This window comes from Peromyscus leucopus, chromosome 5 (genome assembly GCF_004664715.2).
Source record: "Peromyscus leucopus breed LL Stock chromosome 5, UCI_PerLeu_2.1, whole genome shotgun sequence".
NCBI classification, from domain to species: Eukaryota; Metazoa; Chordata; class Mammalia; order Rodentia; family Cricetidae; genus Peromyscus; species Peromyscus leucopus.
The window spans coordinates 43802251-43813970 of NC_051067.1; the positions used below are offsets into that span (position 1 = coordinate 43802251).

At 37.1% G+C, this 11720-nt stretch overlaps 1 pseudogene; it reads left to right on the plus strand.

Annotated features, from left to right (window-relative positions):
• Nucleotides 1-2033: 2033 nt before the first annotated feature.
• Nucleotides 2034-2139, plus strand: LOC114685927 (annotated as a pseudogene).
• The last annotated feature ends 9581 nt before the right edge of the window (nt 2140-11720 follow it).

Below are 11720 nucleotides of genomic sequence, written 5' to 3' on the forward strand. Positions count from 1 at the left end.
ACACCCATAAAGTCTCACCACCATGACTCTCTAAACAGATGAACAAGGAAACAACAATAGATATGCTAACATGAGTGAGGATGTGGGGGAGTCCAGGAGGCCTCAAAACTACCCAAAGAACTACTAGCAACTAAGGAATGTTGAGAACAGGGAAATAGCCTTCTGAAGGGAAGAACAGACTGTTTATCCAATACCAAATGATCAGTCTTGAAGACATGCATAAAAGTAATATATAGATTGAGAATATTATATTTATGTATTTAAGAATGTACATATATATACATATATGTGTGTTAATATACATACATTATACATACATATATAAGGAATATATTCCTAATATTTTATATATATATATAAATATTTTATATATATATAAAATAACAATTAAAGAAAAAGAGGCCATGAATTTGAAAAAGAGCTCGAAGGGATATATGAGAGGGTTTGGAAAGAGAAAAAGAAAAGAGGAAATTATGTTATTATAATCACAAATATAAAAAGAAATAGTTTTAAAAAGTTTATTTTATTTTATTTAAATTTACTTATAACAATTCCTCTTTTTCTTTCCTTCCACCCTCCCCTCCCCTGCCTCTCCTTTCAACCTCTCCCATATACTCCTTTCATTCTCAAATTGCTGGTTTCTTTTTCTTGATTTTTTTTACACACATGCATGTGTGTATGTGTATGTGTGTGTGTGTGTGTGTGTGTGTGTGTGTGTGTGTGTGTATGCATGTATGTACATACATATAAATAAGACCTGATGAGTCCATTTAGTGTTCCTTTTGTGCATGTGACTTCAGGGCTGACCACTTTGTGCTGGATAATCAGTTGTAGTGTTTATTCCTGGGAGAGACCAATTCTCCCTCTCTCAGCTGTCATTGGTTGTCCGTAGTTCTTTGTCTATGGGAGGGACCCTGTTCATGTTTATTTAGGCAGCCATATTGTTGAGATATCATGGGTGTAGTTTCCCTGTTGTTTCTAAGAGACACAATCTCACAGCAGACTTCCTGGTCCTCTGAGCCCTAGGTGAAGGAGTTGTGTAGCAGATGTAACCCCCTGAGGCTGGGCTCTCCATCATTGCTGCATTATGGCCAGTTATGGTCTTCTGTAATGGACTCTCCATTTGCTGTAAAGAGAAACTTCTTTAATGAGAGGTAAGAGCTACACTTACTGTGGGTACAAGGATAAGTTTGAGAATGCAGCTAGGGGTTTTATTGGTCTAGTAAAGTGTCAGTAGTAAGTTTTCCTCTAAGATCTATGACCTCACTAGTAATAATAGTTGGCTATGTTTCTAGTACCAGACATGATTTTCTTCCTGTTGAGCAGGCTGTAAGTCCAATTAAACAGCTGTTGGTTACCATGAAAATATGAGTGCCACTATTGCACCTTTAGGGATATCTTGCCATGATAGTCATTGTTATGTTTCATAGGTGTCACAGCTGGGTAGGACTATTGATTTCTCCCTTATCTTGGCAGTTTGCCAAGCACTTTCTGGTACTGTGAAAGTTGGACAATAGTACAGAGACTTTCAGTTTAGCTCTATCTGGGATTTTCCAGGGCTTGTGTCTGAGTCATGCAGTATATATTTAGCAATAGGAACTTACCTTCAACCTCTGAGAGGTGACCAAAGGTAACAGCAACAGTCTATATTGTCTTGGGAGTCCCTTGGTATCTCCTGACCAACAACTCAAAAAGAGGTTTCTCAAGTTGGGTCTTGTTTTTTTTTTTAATTTTTTTAATTTTTATTTTTTATTAGACAGCCTAGTGCTCTTGTGGGAAACAGTGTCAGCCTGAGCTGCATAATTTTATTTAACACGCACACACACACACACAGAATTATGATAATATATAGTGTGTATTATTCATAATTTTAGCCAAATGTAAAAACATAATAATTGCTTGAGGTTTTATCAATTATCCTAAGTGTTGTCTGTCCCTTTTCCTCCATCTCCTTTGTATTGATCTCTCTCCCTCCTCTCTAATTAAAGTACCTCTTCTCACTTTTCCCATTTTCCCTTTCATAGTATCTGTATATTGTTTCTTGGCCTTTTGGCTAAGATCAAGTATAGTACTTGTTATTATCAGTTTGATGTTTTACCTTTCTAAAAAAATTAGTTTTTTAAAAATTAATTAGGCTAATTTTAATTGTTGAATTAAAAACATAAAAAATTGTACATATGAGTAGAGTTGTGCATGATTCATCAACACATATATGTATTGTATAATACTTAAATCTGGTTATAATATCTACTCAAACACTAATATTTTTTGTTTTTTGAGATAAGGTCTCTATGTTGCTCTGGCTGTCCTGAAAAAAATTATGTAGATCAGGTTGGCCTTTAAGTTACAGAAATCCACCTACCTCCCCCAGACCACACCAAAGTGTTGGGATTAAGGTATGGGCCACCATACCTAGCCATTAATCATTTGTTTCTGGTGGAAATATTCAAACTCATTTTGATAACACTTTGAAGCATGCACTATGAAATCGTTATCTAAGGTCACCCTGCAGTATAACACAGTAGAATTTCTCTGTCTACCCAACTGTAATATTTGGCTCATAAATGTTGTGAGTAAGTGGGTCCATCCACGTTCTGAACAACGAAAACTAAATCCTTACCTCCCAAAAAGCAACTCAAACTAGACTGGAGACAAAAATGAGACCTGAAACTGTGGAACTGCTAAAAGAAAAGGGAGTGAGCGACTTCACAACATTAGCATAAGACTCAACAACACTGGAGAGAAAAGCAAAGCTAGACAAATTTAGTTACAATAAACTTATGCACACAGAAAAGGAAATGATTATTGGAAATCAAGAGACAAACGACAGAATGCAGGAGTATATTTGCTATTTCAAAACTACATCTGACAGGGGTCTGATATCACAAAATGCAGGAAAATAACAGGGCTGGGTGATGGCTCAGCTGGTAAATTACTTGTCTTGTAAACACAAGGGCTCAAGTTCAATCCCCAGAAACTATGCAAAAAAAAAAAAAAAAAAAAAAAAAAAAAAAAAAAGTTGGTGTGGGAGTGTGTGATTATCCCAGGACTAGGGAGGCAGAACCAGATGGATCTCTGGAGTCTCCTGACAAACCAACTTCACCTAATTGGTAGGTTCTAGGCCAATGAAAGACCCAATCTCAAAACATTGTATAGGACACCTGAGAAATTATACCCAAGATTGTCCTCTAGCTTCCACATACATGCACACATGTGCACAAATGCATATGAGTGCACAGAGAGGTGTATATAAACACACACACACACACACACACACACACCTCAATTGTACAAACTGTATAACCAAATTTAAAATCAAGCATGCATCTAGTTAGACAGTCCTCAAAAGAAGACATATAATTGGTCAGCATGCTTATGAATAAATGGGTGACATCACTGGTTATCGGAGAAATCCAAATCCAAACCCCTGACTATTTGATAGTGGCTATTAACAAAGATAATAAATACTGGTAAAAAGACAACCCTTGCACACTATTGATGGAGATGTGTCATAGTTCAAGTTTGTATTGCTATAATAAAACATTGAGAAAAACAATTCTAATTTGAAGGCATTTTTAAAATAAAAATTGATACATTTATTTTTATTCAAATTTTAAGAATTTTTTTAAGTCATGAATTCATGTACATTTTTGTGAAACACATTTTGTTTCTTATCATCCATAAGATTGTCATATAGATTGATATTTAGATATCAAATCAATTTTGCATTCCTAGGCTAAGTTACATTTTGTCATGTTCTAATTATTTATTGTCTATTCATTAGTTTGTTTTAAAAATTTTAAGCCAGGCAGTGGTGGTGGTGCACGCCTTTAATCCCAGCACTCGGGAGGCAGAGCCAGGCGGATCTCTGTGAGTTCGAGGCCAGCCTGGGCTACCAAGTGAGTTCCAGGAAATGCGCAAAGCTACACACAGAAACACTGTCTCCGGGGGAAAAAAAAACACAAAAAAACAAAACAAAAAAAAAAACAAAACAAAAATAAAATAAAATAAAAAATAAAAATTTTAAAAGATTTTGCCCTTATATTTGGATAAACATGAATCTGCATTTTTTGGGGGGCGGGCAGGGAGTAGTATATAGGATTTGGATTTCCTTTGTGGTAAGTGTTCTAGTTGCATACCTGCATATATTTTGCATTTCCTTCAGCCAGTCTGGTAATGTCTATATTTCTGATATTTGTCCATTTCATCTAATTTGTTGAGTTTATTGGCATACAGCTATTAATGGCATCCTGTGACATTTGCACTTTTTTCAGATTGGTGCTGATGTACCCTTCATTGTTTCTTCTTTGGGGGCTAAGTACATCATTTCTTTGTTTCTTGAGCTAGTTAAGAATTCAACCATTCAGTTGATCCTGTTGGTTTCACTGTGCTCTCTATTCCCTTAGTTTCCACTGATCCTCTATTTTTCTTTCTTTCTTTAATCTGCATGTACTTTCATCCTTTACCAAAGATAAAGTTTAAGCCATCTGTTTGAGAGCATTTTTCATCTCTGACATTGCTGTGAGTCTCTGTTACTGCACTGTTTCATTTGCATGCCATACATTTTTATGTCATCTGTTTTTAGGTTTTACCATTTTATAGTGTCCCTTTGGAGATTTGGAGACTTGTTGAATCTCTTTGCTTTGTTGATTTCTAATCAAATTATGCTGTCATGGTACAAATTTTATATGGTCTTAGTTCTTTTAATTTATTGAGGCTGTTTTCATGACCTAAAAATGGTCAGTGATCAACAGCCTGTGGCCATGTGTGGCTCGTGACAATCTGCGCAGTATAACACTGGCTTAATTATGCTGTGTCCATTCTGCTTTTTAAGGATTTATTTATTTATTATGTATACAGTGTTCTGTCTGCACATATCCCTGCAGACCAGAAGAGGGCGCCAGATCTCATTACAGATGGTTGTGAGCCACCATGTGGTTGCCGGGATTGAACTCAGGACTTTTGGAAGAGTAAGCAGTGCTCTTAACCTCTGAGCCATCTCTCCAGCCCCCTGAGCCATTTCTCAAGCCTCTCCATTCTGCTTTTGAGCCCTTGAAATAAAATTTTATTTCATTTATTTTATCTGCCCTCACTAGAACCTCATTTGGTTTTTCAAAATAATGTCCACAGTTTTATTGAGGTCCTTAATTTTGGATCATGTCATGATATTTTCTTTTAGATGCTAATTATAATTCCTTTAGTCCCTTGAAACAAATATATAATTGAGATGAAGTTGTCTGCTAACTGTGAAATGGGGACACTCAGCAAAATGTCTATTCCTTTTCTCACACTCTCTTCATTGTGGATACTTCCTGTTTTGATGCAAGTACACTATGGGACAGATTAGGTGTTAAATTACAGCAACTCAGAATTCTTATATTCTCTCCTAGAGGGTTATTTTGTTGCTTGTTTTTAAAATTGTTTATATCTTTGTTTATTAACCTTTTTCTTAATTTTCTGTGATTCATTTTCTTCAAAACATATGGCCATACTCTCTTCCATTTTCTCTCTCACCCCTATTCAATACTTGAAGGTAAATTCTTAAGAGTCCACTCCTCCATAACTCAGTGGTTAGCCAGAAGAAGGCAGGTGGCGCCTGAACCCAAAAGCTCTCACAGCGTTGGTCCATGTGTCTGGGTGTGACTCAAGGACACATTCCCAGTCAGGCCATTTTAAATTCTGCTTCTTTTGCTTCACACCAGACTTTAAGAAAATTCCTTGGTAAACCATAAAGGCTCCTGCTGAGACAGGGATTGTAAGCAGCTTAGACCTCCTCAGGTCTTTTAGGCGCAGCCTCCTTCAGCCAAGAATATGAAGTCTCTCTAGGGCTCTTCCTTTACCATTTCTTTCTGTTAATTTTAGGTTAGCTCAACTTCAGACTATGAGAACTGGTTGTCCTAAATCAGTTGCCTTTAAGGCTGTTGCTTACATCAACAACTGCTGTTCTGAATTAAGTTCTCCTCTGTCAGTTAGCACCTGCCCAGCTGATTAGAAACACCATGAAAATAAAGCTGTGAGAAATGAGTGGGAGCAGCCTGAAGAGAAATACCTTACTAAAATTCAGTAGATTTTCTTCTCTCCCCAATAAGTGCTTATCAGTTTGACCTGAGGATTCAGTATTTCCAGAGCACTGAAATTATTATTTTGATTCATATATCTGAGTTCGTAGTTACCATTTGGGGGAAAGATTTGAAACTCATCCATTTTATCAACCCATGGATTTTTTTTTCTCTGTTACCTGTAGCATCTTAGAGGACTGAACCTCAGCCCCAGCCAAAGCTACAGGCACCATCATAGCCTCGCCTAGTGCTCTCAGGTAGCCTTCAGACATACAGGGGAAATAAGAATTAATCTATTTTTAGTATTCTATATTTGAATGCAAATGAGCCTCTGATTCTTACTTAGATGAGGTTTTCAATGTGCAAAAGTATTACAGGTAAAGGAGGACATGGGTAGGGGGTGGGCTTCAATCTATATCATGATGTCATGAACACAGATAACCCACTCAGCCTTTACTTGAGCTCAGACCTGGGGATGGCTAGTTTTGTTACTGTCTCACTTTCTACTGTACATGTTTACAGGACTTAGCCAGAAAGCCTTAAGGAGGGCTACTCCTCACTAGTTTGCTGGTGAGTATACACACAAAAATATCATAGCACCAAGGAGTCAAAAAAGAAAAAATCAGAACACTCTTGGGATGATCATGTCAGTGTTCTTGCACTTTTCAGGGATCCCTCAGAATAGGACTCTTGAGTGCAAAAGACAAAGCTCTTGGTGTAGGATTCACAATAGTAGTACTCCTAGAGATTCTTGTCGTAGGGGCTTCTTTCTCATTGAGGTCTGGTTATCACTTCTTACCCACTCCAGGGAAAGGAGACTTGGTCTGTGACAGCAGCTAGAGGGGCATGTTCTCAGAAGCACTGTGGGTCTAGCATGTGGAGGGATGGAGAGGAAGTTGGTGAAAGGGTTTGACTCTATGTCCTCAAGCAGAGCATCCAGCAGTGTTCTTGTTTTCCATTGCTCATTTATTCTCTGATGAAGCCAGGGAAATCATTGCAGCACAGGACAGGCAGGTGTATCATTTAACAATATACTTTATATTTACTCTTTGCCTTTCACATAACTCTCACTACCTAGACCCTATTCCTATGAATAACCATGGCAGAAGCTGGGCAGCTCACTGTTTATTATTTGAGCATCAAGTGATTGGAATTGCGTGACCTACCAGGTTGCCTGTACAAACTTTCAGAAGTTTTGGAACCAGAGAAGAAAATTAGTGGTACATTTTTGTATCTGTACAATGTTAGGACACACTGCTAGAACTAGGCTTTCACAATGTCACTGTTCTTACTCTTTAGAATGACTCTACAAGGTAACCATCATAGCCACAATTGTAAAAAGAATGAGAAAAATTTAGACTCAGAAAAACTGATAATATAATGTTATAGAGCCAGTTAAGTGGGAAGGAGAGTCTCAAAGCTCATGTATCTGATCATATAGCAGAGATGGGGCCAATGTGGTGACATGCTTCAATAGGCCAGTGTATTAGGCTTCTCTACAGAAACAGAACTGGTGGAATGAATATATATCAGTGGAAAGTCTAAGAATGCAGTAGTTCAGTCCATGAGGCTGGATGTCTCAGCTGGTCTTTGGTATATGCCAGAATCCCAAAGAAGTAGGCTCTAATGTCAGTGAAGGAATTAACTTGGCAGCTAGAGCAAGAGCAAGCAGGCAAAGAGCAAGTATTCTCTTTTTCTATGCTCTTTATGTAGGATGCCAGCAGAAAGTCTATCCCAGATGTAAAGTGGATCTTCTCACCTCAAAAGATATGGAGTTAGGATTGGTCGTCCCACTACAAATAGTCCATCCAGTCAAAGAAATCCTTCCCATATGTGCCAAGTCACTTGGGTTTTTAGTTGACTCCAGATGCAGTCAAGCTGATAACCAAGAATGGCCATCAAAGCCACTTTCAGTAAAAATGTTATTACTCACTTATAGATGTATGTTTATATCCATTCAATACTTATAGGTTATCCAGTGTGAGCCAGAGTCATGTGGAATCTTGGCTTCTCTTCCTCTTCTTTAAAAATATTTTATTATTTATTAGACATGTTAATGAGCTTCATTATGACATCTTCACACAAGAAGATAGTGTGTTCTAATCCCATTCACTCCCCCTCCATGACCTTCTCTTGCTCTCCTTCCACTCCTGCTAATCTTTGTGTTCTTCCCAACTATCCACTCTTCTGATTTCATGTTTGTTTGTGGCTTCATAAATTTTATTAAGTTTTTTTTTTTTAACAAAAGGGATGCAAGAGTTTGTTTATAGGAATATGGACACTTTATCGGTGTCTACACTACTGAAGAAAATGTCTTTCTCTCCCTTACTGACCATTAACTGTATATAAAGCTTTAAGCAGGAGTGGGGAGACCTTCCCCTCTCCATGAACAGGTGTTAACAGGCCCGATCTTATCAAGCTATTGGTCAGGTAATCACAGCTACTAGGAGTTCAAGAATGCAAACTCAATGTCATGTCTGGACTTCATAATGCCACCTTTGTCCTGTCCTTCCTCTGGCTCTTCCATTTTCCCCACACCTTCTTCTGCAAATGTTCATTGAACACAGAAGGGGTGATACTGATGCCCCGTTTTCATCTGGGCATTCAATAATCATTTGTTATCTGCACTTTGACCAATTATGGATCTCTGTAGTTGCCACTGGCCAGACCAAAAAAAAAAAAAATAAATAAAATAAAATTGACAAAAACACCATGGGTGCAAATACAGTTTTTAGAAGACAAATTGTCAGGCACATCATATCCATTTAACAAAACAGCACCAATTGCTTTTCCACTAGGGCCTGTGACTTCCTCCTGGGCTTTGACTAGGTTTATAGTACCAGATGTGAATTCCCTCAAATGGGAAAATAAAATTACAGAGTGGTTGGCTACTCCCATAACAGATTTACCACTGTTACATCAATGGGCTCCTCTTTCCTGGCCAGTATATATTGTTGTACACAGGGTTTGTAGCTGAGTAAGACTGTTGAGGACAATTCTTCACGAGCACCCAGCATAGTATGCTAGGCACTATGAAGGCTTCCAGATGATTCCTAACTTTATTTTTCTATGTCCTGCAACCAAAGGGGTAGGATTAGCACCTTCAGCAATATGATCTTACCAACTAATTCTGGCATGCAACACACACCAATGACAATTACCACTCTAACCAATAACCATAGGGAGGTAGTTCACAAAGGACATTGATAACCTATGCATTCTGGCAGCAGCTTTATTAGCTCTCAGAAGGTACTTATGCCCAAATTATTTTCTTATTTCACTTTTATATTATCTTATCAAGAATAAATTTAAACTTGTATATATTATTATTATTATATTAATTACTATATTAATTTGGGTTATTTATATACATTATTAGTTTGAGTTTATTCTTATCATCTCCATTTTCATGTTCCCTCCCTTAAACCTGTCTGTCTACCCCAAGTATTACATTCTCCACGTTAATATTACATGTGCTCTTCTACCTCTCTCCCCATCCCCTAAAGATTTTGGGCCCCTTTTTACTTTTCCTGACTTTATATCCACTTACTCCCAAAAATGCTATGTAAAAGTTAGAAGCTATGATGTGCATAGACAGAGAATATGTGTTGTTGTCTCTCTGAACCTGAGTTACCTCATTTAATATATTTACAGTTCTGAATATTTCCTTGCAAATTTCAGCTTTCTTTATGGATGAATCGAGTTCCATTGCTTGTATATACCACATTTTCAATATCCACATTGTCTGATGGACACTTAAGTTGATTTTACTTCCTTGCCTTGTGAAAGACAAAGTTGTGAATCTTTTTGTGTGATAGGATATAAAGTATTTTGAGTCTATTCCCTGGTATGGAAAAGCTATTATCACACAGTAGTTCTCTTTTTGCTTTTTGAGGAAATGCCATGCTTATTTCCATAATGACTGTGCTAGTTCACATTTACACCGAAGCAAGAGCTTCACTCTCCCCTCATCCTTGCTAAAATTTGTTACTGATTTTCTTGATGATGGCCATTCTGACTGTGGCGAGATGGAATATCAAAGTAGTTTTAATTTGTATTTCCCTAATGGCTAAGGATGTTGACCATGTTTTAAAATATTTATTTTTGTCTACTAGCCATGGCTCTTTTAAATAATCACTCATAGGATTTTCTGTCCTTGCTGTAGACTTTCAGAGCTTCCAGAAGATCAATGTCTAGCAGCTGCATCATGTTAGAAAGCCAGTTCTTAACTTATTCCAGGCCTCTTGGGTAAAAAACATGTGGTCCTACCCCTAGATGAAGAGCTTCAGGTGGTCAGTGGCTACTAAGAGATGAGCTCTGACATAAATTGTCCAGTATCAAGTGGTCATCATTGGACACATGTACATATGATCAAATCTAAATGGACTTAGTAGGTTATATATACATGTGTCCATATATGTGTCTGTGTGTACATGTAACTAATAGTTAAGAATATATCATGAATTTGGGATGAAGAATATAGGAATTGAGGGAGAGAGGTTGGGGTGATGCAGATGCAGGTTTTATGTATGGAGTTTAAAAACCAAATAGTTATTAAATACAAAACTATGTAAACAAAAACAAAAAACTCAGAGTTTATCAAGGAGACAAAGTGATCTTTATGGACGAAGGTATTAAGTGAATAAGGCTGGTGAGGTTTGTCCCTGTTCAGAATGCTGCTCCTTATGCATGTCTGTTGGAAGCATATGAGAGTTTTTTAATCCCTTCAAAGTGCGTGCTCTTCTTTCTGTCCTTTCCTTGTTAAATTCTGTTTCTGATCAGAATATTTTGTTTAGATTCTATGTTTGTCCAAAATAAAAAATAAATACTATTCCAGACACTGATATAAAAGAATGTCGTCTTCCCTCCCTCCTCTCTCCCTCTTCCACTCCCTCGACTCTTTTCCTTTCTTCCTTTTTCCTTCCTTTCTTCCCTCCCTCCCTTTTTCCTTTCCCCAGTTCTGTACTGTAACATCACTCTTCTCTGTCAGTTTTTCTTGGGGGAGAAAGAAACATTAAAACTCTAGTCAATTTTACTTTTATTTCTCTAAAATGTCATTAAGGCATACTTTACTTGGGGGGAATCTCTCCTTCTGGTATCCACTTGAAATTTTTTCTTTTACAAATGCCTCACCTATCAACAGTGACTTAATCTTTGTTTTAATTGTGTTTAAATTTGCTTGATTTTTTTCAATCCAGTCGACTATATTTTCAGCAATGTCTGTCTTTTCAAGTGCTGTTTCGGTTTTGTATTTCTTTTAATGATTTTTTCCCTTTAACCCTGAGCTCTGTCAACTCCTGTTTTATATCACAACATTTATCTTCTACAAGTTTGCATTCTTGCATTACTGAAGCTAGTGTTTCATTACTTTTAAATGTGTAAAACAACACATAGTCCTTTCAACCGTAGCATGGCAAATGTTTTCTGGTGAGTGTGCCTATGACCCTTCGTTACAGTTGTCTCCTTATATCTTTCCTGTGCTAATATTAATGATATTCATTTTTAAAATTATCAAGGGATGAAGTATTTGCTTTCCTCTTAAGCTTCACATTCATCTGAATTTCTACCAATATTCTTATCTTCCAGGATCCCACAAAACATCCCATTAACATATAAGCACTCTATTTTTTTTCCACCCCAAAGTTCCAACCTTTTCTATAC